Source organism: Scleropages formosus, chromosome 10 (assembly GCF_900964775.1).
Source record: "Scleropages formosus chromosome 10, fSclFor1.1, whole genome shotgun sequence".
Taxonomy (NCBI): Eukaryota; Metazoa; Chordata; class Actinopteri; order Osteoglossiformes; family Osteoglossidae; genus Scleropages; species Scleropages formosus.
Window position 1 is genome coordinate 26,641,909 of NC_041815.1, and position 8,414 is coordinate 26,650,322.

The window sequence follows — 8,414 nt, forward strand, 5'->3', positions numbered from 1 at the left end:
CATGACAATGGTACAGGCTTGATTTATATTCTCGCCAGGGACAGAGCTAAACAAGATGTTCCGTTTTTTTTTTCTGGAGTTGCCATAGAAACGAGGGTGAAATTTCCACAGGGGAGAGAGGAGGATGTTTGGGAGGAACAGAGAGGATGGAGAAGCAGTAAGGGAAGAGCCAGGAGGAGGATGTGTGGAGGAAAAGGCTGGAGATGGAGATGGAGATGGAGAAGAGGATGGAGAAGGAGATGGAGATGGAAACAGAGATGGAGATGAAGAAGGGAGTGGAGATGGAGATGAGGGTGGAGATGGAGATGGGAAGGTGGTGAAGATGGAAATGGGGTGGAGAGGCGGGTGGTTAAGGAGGTGGACAGCGGCAAGCAGTAGCAAATCTCCACGGGCTTGAAACACTCTCGCAAGGCCTGAGAATCACCGAGAGAGTCGAGAACCCAAAAGTTTTCGTGTTTGAACTCATGGATGTTTTTTGCTCTTCTCCTTCAGCACCCTTTGACATATTCTGTCTTGAAGCAGTTTTGAAATTTATCTGCCTTATTGAATGTTTTCGATCCCTGCTAAATTTCTGCTTTCAGCTCCTTCGGCAAGAGCAGGAATTCAACGAACTAGATCAATGTAAAATCAGTGTAAAACAGAACAACGGGGCCTGAGAACAAAGAGGCAGAGTGTAACTCTGTGTCGTCCTTGTGTGAACCTGAGTCCTTTTTTCCACGAACGTTAACCACTTCTCCGCTGCAGGGTCACCGTGGTGTGAAGTCTATCCGGGAAACACAGGGTGTGGGACAGGGTACACCTGGATGGATGCCAGTCTATCACAGGGCAATCACACACACACACACACAATTTAGAGTCACCAATTCATCTGGAACCTTGGAGAAGACCCACACAAACACACGGAAACTTCACACAAACTGTGCCGGATTCAAACCCACACCCAAAAGCTGTGAGGCACTAGCGCTACCCCCTGAGCCACCACATCAACCTGCACACCTGGCAAAATATAGTTTATTTTCCCTTATTATTATTATTATTATTATTTCGTCCTCCTCGACTTAAGTTAAAGGAATATATCGCACACGGTCCTGGTCCGCACAAGGCTGCTTTGTTTCGCTGCGTTTCAAGGAGCTGCAAACATTTTCCTTCAGCTTTCATTTAAAGACCTGGACACAGACCAGCGAGTCGTGGATTTTATACGTGAGCGTCTAGCACACTTTCCAGAACCTTCTGCATGCCGTATATTTATAGTTTTAAATGTGAAGGCAACAAATGTACAGGTATTATAAAGATTAACCAGATTTCTTGGCAAAGACTCGCGGGCTTTTATTGAAGGGACATTATTTTGAAAATCTGGCATTTTCGATAGTAATTCCTCCATGACTTGGATCGAGACCCAGGTCTACAGCACAGTTGCGACCCTGTGGGACTTTTAAGCGGCTCGCTGTTACGGTGCACGGGAAACAGGCTCCAAATGCAGCATTTTACACTTTTAAAGAACCAGCGTGAGGTCGAGCTCGTGAGCCGAGGACAATATTAGGAACGTGTCTAATCAAGGGCGCCGATTTTTACAAGACGCGCTCGCAGGCCTGCCGTGTCCTGCCACCTCTCAGCTTCACGTATTTACAGCAGCAGCCGCCCTTAAGCGTGAACCGCATTATTTACCCCAACGTCGCCGGTGCCGGAGAGAGCCCGGCGCGGTCGTAATGGCCTTTTTCGCGGCGGCGCGGCAATGCCAGACCTCCCTGGGGCTACGGCAACGCGGCACCGACGAGGCGGAGTCCCTGAGCGCCGACCCGGGGGGAACACGCATCCTCATTTTCGGATCGTTGTCATATTATGTCGAAAAAATGACATTATCACGCAAGGAGGTGGCGCGCACTGGCTCTGGTCATCAGGGACCCCAAGTGGTTATCATTCAATACCCCCGGTGTAGTGCTCAAGGGTCAGAGGGCCACCCCTGCACTAAAATGCATCACCCAGTCAAACCTACCTTCTTTCCTCCATTATCTCCTCAGCTCACCCTCTTCTATGAATATGCACGTCCGTCTAGCCACATGGGACAAGAATAAAGAATTATTTTACATACATTTATTTACCAATTTGGTACAGCTGGGTAACTTTACTGGAGCAATTTAGGGTTAGTACCTTGCTCTAGGGTACTACAGCTGGAGGTGGGATGCAAACCGGCAACCTTTGGGTTCCAAGGCAACTCTAACCACTAAACTACCAGCTGCGTAACAGAAAAACAGAGTGAGGTTTTGATGTTTAGTGTAGTCGCATGGTCGTGCGAGTCTAGCGAGAGCCCGCAGTCGTGGTGTCCAGCGGCTGGTCCGATCCCCGTGATCTGGATCCGTGACACGGTGATCCTCGGCGGTATCCGGGGGGGGGCCGGGGGGGAGAGATAACACAAACAGCCGTCACTTATCGCAGCCTGCTCGTTCACCCGGAGAGAGAGAGAGAAAGAGAGCGGGCTGGAGAGAAAGGAGCTCCTTTGCGAAAGGCTGCGTGGTCGCTGGCAGTTTGAGAAAAGCCGGCGGTCCAAAGTTGGCAACAGCCGCGGCGCCTTTGTGTGCTGGATCTGATCCGGGGGCCTTTTTCCCTCCCGCGGTGACGACTGGAACTTGGCTTCCAAACAACAGTGTTTTTCCACCTTTTGATCGCACATCTGGCCGTATTCTTCGCATTTTTCTTCAGACGGCTTGGAGAGTGGAAGTAAAACAAGGCATCTGCCAAAGGAATGCCGCTGTTTATTCGAGCGACACACTAAGATTGGATCTGCGACCCGCGCCTTCGCTCACGAGGCCTTGGCGGACACGACCTGCTTTGGGGCTCCGCACACGCAAAAGCCGGTTCGGAGCGAGACGCGTCCGCACAACCCACCGGTTTGTGCCGACGACCCGAAGCAGATAATTAATATTAGCTCCGCCATCCAAGCACAACACTGCGCCGCTGCAGGCGCCGCGTGAATCCGTCTGCGAAGCTCTCGGCCTCCAGACCACGGCACCCGAATTCAAACGTCCACATATGGTCGACGTTCAGCGCCACTTATAATAATGGAACGAGAGAATGTGCGTGGAATTAAACAATGTGCTCGAGAGCGGACGGTTGTCTAAATTACCGCTAAGAAGGGTCGGCAAAACGGATTAAGATGCCGGCTCCGGGACGGTGCGGGAATGGGGCGCAGGTGGGATGAGATCAGCCAAAAAGGTGGAGCAACAGAGACGGTTTGCAGCCGCTGATTACCGATGTTAAAGTATTGAGTAGCGAAGCCAAGTGGAGCCACGGTACGACGCGGCGGGAGTTCGACCTGCCAGCGAAGAGGCTCTCGACTCGGCGCGACATCCTTCACGGCATAGAGACCCTAAATGGCAGAGGGTGGACGGGATGGGATGATATTTTGGGTTAATAAATAAGTGCCGTCCACCAGACGGCCTCCGCGCTTGTGCGTTTGGTCCAAATGGACACAAGGTGAGCGGGGGACGAACTCGGCCTCAGACAGCGTCTGGCGTCAGCTCCTCTCCGGTCCCCTCCCTAGAGTGCGGTGGGGGGGTCAATCGCCGGATATACGGTGCTCACAAGGGTAAATATGGTACCTCGTGAGTGCAGTTAGTTTTCCAATGAACCCTCAGAATGCAAATTCAGAGACAGTTACTGCGGGAACCGTAACTTCACCCCAGTAATTGACCATTAAACTGGGTCGTCGGATCCATATGAGTTTGTTTGTGGGTGGACCAGAGCGCGGTAAGGGGAGCACCTTCTCTTGTCTCAGGCCTGGTGGACAGGAGGGCAGAACTTAAACAAATTATAATTCTACACCTCCTAGTTGTCAAGGAACACGGGGGATGTTGGTGTGTGGGAGGAGCCTGTAGCTTCTGAAAGGCACCATAGTGACCACTGAACGAGAGAATGACGGAAGACGACTGAGGTACCTCTGGGGCGGCGCAGTGGTGTAGCGCTGGTGCCTCACAAATCTTGGGATCTGGATCCAGATGGGACTTCGAGTCCTGCTCAGTCTGCGTGGAGTTTTCATGCTCTCCTCGCCCTCACATGGGCTTATTCCAGGTGCTCTCGTTCGCTGCCACAGTCCAAAGTCTTGTTTCAGGAGACTCTGCATTGCTCTTAGTGTGTGTATGTGTGCGAGGGAATGAGTGTGTGTGATTGCCATGTGATGGACTGGCATCCTGTCCAGGGTGTACCCTGCCTCATACCCTATGGCTCTAGGATAGACTCTAACCCACCCGAACCCTTCACTGGAGAGGTTGTTATCACGGACGGATGGACGGATGGCTGGGTGGATAGATGGATGGATGGATAGATGGACGGCTGGATGGAAGACTGGACGGATGGATGGATGGATGGATGGATGGATGGATGGATGGATGGATGGACAGAGTCCCTTAATAAAGACAGGAACATGGTCTGGCTCCTCTAACTCCCCTTGACCTGTAACAGAACAAAGCCAGATGACGTCCTCTGCTCCAAAACCACCAAACACACAAGTTTAGACAGCTGACTAATGAGGTGAAGTCACCGCAACTGATGGCGAACTGCGATATAATGAAGGAGACGAATGTGGTATAAAACTGCTGCTCGTTGATGGATGAGGTCATAGCCCAGGAAGAGACAACACACGGCTTCCCGATCGTACGGCGCGTCGCACCCTCTCGCTCCACAAAAACAGCGCATTGACTATTCCTCACGTGTGTGTTTTTCGTCACACTTGCCACGCGAACCGACGACTTCCCTCAGCTTCCATGGCCTCGTTACAGAAGGTCGGGTTGTGTGGTTCGGTGCGTGAAAGGAGCACTTTTCACACCGGTTTAACACCACCCCTACTTGCGTACTCAAGTGCGCATTCGGCACGTTGGCGGCCCGAGCCACGGCGCACGCTCCAGGGTGCTTCATACACACCCGCCGCGCAGGTGAGCCGGTTTGAAGGCAGAATTGCTTCATCTGGTCTTTCTATCCCATCCATTGAGTGCGAAGAACTCGTTCGAGGCTCCGGTTCTCGTCTCGCACCGCACAATGCAGGCAAAGGGGGGGCAGGAGAGGCAGGAGGGAGGGAGGGAGAGGGCAGAGAGATGGTAGTAGAGGTGCGGGGCACGGTGTAAAACCACGCTTCGGAACCAGCCGCTGCCAAGGAATGCCTCTAAGAGCAGTGAAAAACGGAGAAGGAATGCAGGACGCTCCCCTCGCCAGAGTCCGGGGACAGCGGCAGCCGGTGAACACAGCGCACGGCGTCACCTCCCGCCGGCCGCGCTGTAACTCTCCCGCTAACGTAAATAAGGCGGAGGGCCTCGCCGTGCGGACATGTGCAGGCGCACGAGAAAATCCCCACCAGTCCAAACACGGCACCGCAAGATTTATGGGCCGAGCAAGCAGATAATGTGGATAATGAGGCTCGCTAAGCAGTGTCAGTGGATCGGACAGCTAGCAGCGAGACAGATGCATCGTGGAGGGCTGGAGGAGCTCGAGCGGAGGAGGAAAGCTGTTCTATCTATAGAATCTATAGATTTGTGTGTGTGTGTGTGTGTGTGTGTGTGTGTGTGTGTGTGTGTGTGTCGTGCACACACACACACACACACACACACACCCACCCGCACCTACTGTCACAATGAACTGACAAAACAGCCCCCTCCTTAAATTGCACAACCCAAATTACACAAAGATCTTACTTATGTCGATTTTTGCATCGATTAAGATTACATAAAGTTTACTGACTACAAAAACACCAGCAGTTCTTCTACAGCGTCAGTTTCAGTTTGGTGCTTTGCAGCCATTGGAAGACTCTAGAAGACACCAGAACATTCTAGAAATCATCACATCCTAAAATGTACTGAGATAGTCGGTGCTTGGAACCCGGTGCCAAAATTTGCCAGAATTGACTAATTTCAAAAATGTGTGATTTTTTCTAAAAACTGACATTTAATACAAACTAACACCAAAAGTATGATTAATATAATTAAACTGAATGGAAAATGGGGGAGCGTGGTGGTGCAGTGATACAGTGGGTTGGATTGGGTCCTGCTCTCTGGTGGGTCTGGGGTTCGAGTCCCACTTGGGATGCCTTGTGATGGACTGGCGTCCCGTCCTGGGTGTGTCCCCTCCCCCTCCAGCGTTGCGCCCTGTGTTGCCGGGTTAGGCTCCGGCTCCGGCTCCCTGTGACCCCGAATGGGACAAGCGGTTCAGACAGTGTGTGTGTGAATGGAAAATGAAAAAAAAATGACATAATTAAACCTTTCTTATCATTGCCCAGTGTAGGATTGCAGTGGGACAGAACCTATCCAAGGAATTGGGTTTAAGGCAGTGTAGACCCTGGACAGCATGCCAGTCATCCAACCAAAAACACACTCCTTCACTTGAGCACACACAGACTAAGGGTAGCAACTTCACCTGAAACACATGTATTTGGAGGGCGGGAGGAAACCAGAGCAGCTGGTGGAATCCTACACAAACATAGAAGGAATGTGTAAACTCCACATAGACTAAGCTGGATTCAAACCCACAACCCAGAAGCTGCAAGGCACTGGTACTACCCACTGTGCCACTGTGCTGCTCCAAAACAGCACCTGAATGTCGCATATTGACAACAACCATTGTTGTATTTTTGGCCCTCTCGCACCCTTGCCGAAGAGCCCTGGTACGAAAACACACCCTTGGGCCTCTCCCGCAGAGACGGACGGGAACGTCTTCGGACCACAGACCTAAGAACTCCAAGTATAGAAACGAGGGGCGATGGAGCCAAGTGTGTGACCATGGGAGCGGCAAGTGGGTGCATGTGAAGGGGAGCTGCAGGGCGAGGAACGGCGAAGTTGTTGAGCATTTAAAGGTGTTTCAAAGCAAGAGGCAAACATGATTTAAACCACATACTGTACACTGAAAAAAATAAATTCAACAAGTTGATATGAAACCTTTTCTCCAGTTGCTCTCATCTGATGATCCTTTACTGGTGTCTTTCTGCCTTTAGCTCCCATCTCCAATCTCTCCTTCGCCTCCAACGCCTTCTCTCTCTCGTTGTTCAGATAAGGGCTAAAATAAAGGCTCCCGACGGGGCGAGGCTGTCCCTGAAGCCCACGGTGGAGGAAACGGAGGTGATTAATGTGTCTGCGGGGAGAGAGAAATTCATACTTTTGCACAAGACCCAGGAATTCAGTTCATTTAAAAATAGACACGCTTTTGCAAATTCCATTTAAAGGAAACCTTGGTCCTTTCCCCAGTATCACACCAGCCAGACAAGCAATCCTTCCAATAACAGCCTCGAGATCGATAAGAAACTCACCGAGATTGATATGCTGCTGCGATCAGCAGAGTTTGTGTGGAACAACACGAACATCCACATTAAAGCGGGCAATTTCACTCTATGCTACTCATTCTTCCCGCTCGTGTAAATGATCTGCTACATAACGGAAGGTGATATAATCAGCTCCTATGCGGTGCTCCTACACACGTCAGATTCTCTGCGCTGTTAACTTCTCCTTCTGACTTCCCTCTTGCCGTGGGAACGCATCGCCGGGCGGATCACACTCTGGACAAGCGCTGGATTTTAACTAAACCACCGAGGGCCGCGGGGAACTTGCTCCGTATGCATTGCAGCGATGCGCAGAAACGAAAAGGTGAGACGTTCAATCGATACTCAAAAAAAATACGTCTTTGAAGAAGGGGGGACCGCACTAGGGCTTAAGGTTGGCTCACCTTGCGTTCACAACGACTTGTTAAGGCCCACGGAGCTGAACCCATAACAGGTATGAAGGTTGTTGTCTCCCTCTCTGTTCAGCACCGCACCTTCGAACCGCAGACACGTCGGGCAGCCTGGAAAGAACCACATCGATATCAGCAGAGTTTAAGGTAGGCACCTAGTAGCATAGGGGTTAGACCTGCTCCTGTAGCCTCAGAAGTTGTAGGTTTGAATCTCACCTTCAGTGGTAATACCTTTGAGCAATATCCTTATCTGAAATTACTCAGCTGCATAAACAGGCGAAGTAACATTATAAGCTGCTTTAGAGAAAAGCATCAACTAAATGAATACATACACTCATCTATCTGAGACTTTTCTCCAAAGCAATGTGCAGTGTTAATTTGAACACCAAGCTGCTTACAATGAATTTTTTTATTTATCCAATCGATCAGGGTCATTTTTTGTGTATCAGTTCAGAGCATTTGGGATTCGAACCCCAGTCCTTTGATTGCAAAGCAACAGCTACTGTTTCCATAATTCCTATCATTTTTTGCTTTTTATTAACAGGAAAAAGACTGGGCGTTTAATTTCCATCACATTGTTTTTGTTTGTCAAAGTTGGACGGAACCCATTGAAGTACAGGGTTTAGAGGGGTGAGGCAAACCTTTAGAAGGGGACGAGCACGGCTGGGGTGAGATGTCATTTATACTGGGCAAAGCAAAATATTTATTGATTT